This window comes from Mastomys coucha, unplaced genomic scaffold, assembly GCF_008632895.1.
Source record: "Mastomys coucha isolate ucsf_1 unplaced genomic scaffold, UCSF_Mcou_1 pScaffold14, whole genome shotgun sequence".
NCBI lineage: Eukaryota > Metazoa > Chordata > Mammalia > Rodentia > Muridae > Mastomys > Mastomys coucha.
This window is the reverse complement of record NW_022196896.1, coordinates 98,308,346-98,308,866: the sequence shown is the minus strand read 5'-3', so window position 1 is coordinate 98,308,866 and position 521 is coordinate 98,308,346. Positions and strand designations below refer to the sequence as shown.

The following is a 521-nucleotide window of genomic DNA, read 5'->3' as shown; positions in this document are numbered from 1 at the left end:
GACAGCACGGGTGTGTGTGTGTGTGTGTGTGTGTGTGTGCGCTGGGGGGTGGGGTGGTGGATGGATCATGGTGACAGCAAGCTCTCTTTGCCAGGACAAAGGAAGCAGCACTGCAGAATACAGAGATTAGCGCTAGATTGGTCCAAGGAGTCAGCAATGCAACATGGTGGTGGGCTAGGGTGGTCTAGGCATGGCTCATGAAATCTGAAAATAAAGGACTTCCAGGTGAAATTGCCAGGTGTGGTGATTTTTAGGGACTGGGAGATGTTAAAGCCCAGGAGGCAGAGGCTGAGACAAAGCGAACATATCTAATTCATTTTAAACCAAGGAGCCTTTGGAGAGATGCACACCCCTGAGCCATAGGTTTTACCAGGCTGAGCGGAAGAACTGACTGCTAAGCAGCAGAGTCCCTGCCCCTGACAGATGGCACCTTATCGTGCCCATTGGACTTAACTGCCTCCCATCCCCAGTCAGTTCTCATTAGAGTTCTGCCTCAGTCTGTCAGTGACCACACCCCCCCT

At 52.0% G+C, this 521-nt stretch overlaps 1 protein-coding gene across 11 annotated transcripts in view; it reads right to left on the bottom strand.

Moving 5' to 3' along the window:
- Tmem169 (transmembrane protein 169) overlaps positions 1–521 on the bottom strand; it is a 25,076-nt gene that overhangs the window by 22,454 nt on the left and 2,101 nt on the right. The window lies entirely within an intron of this gene.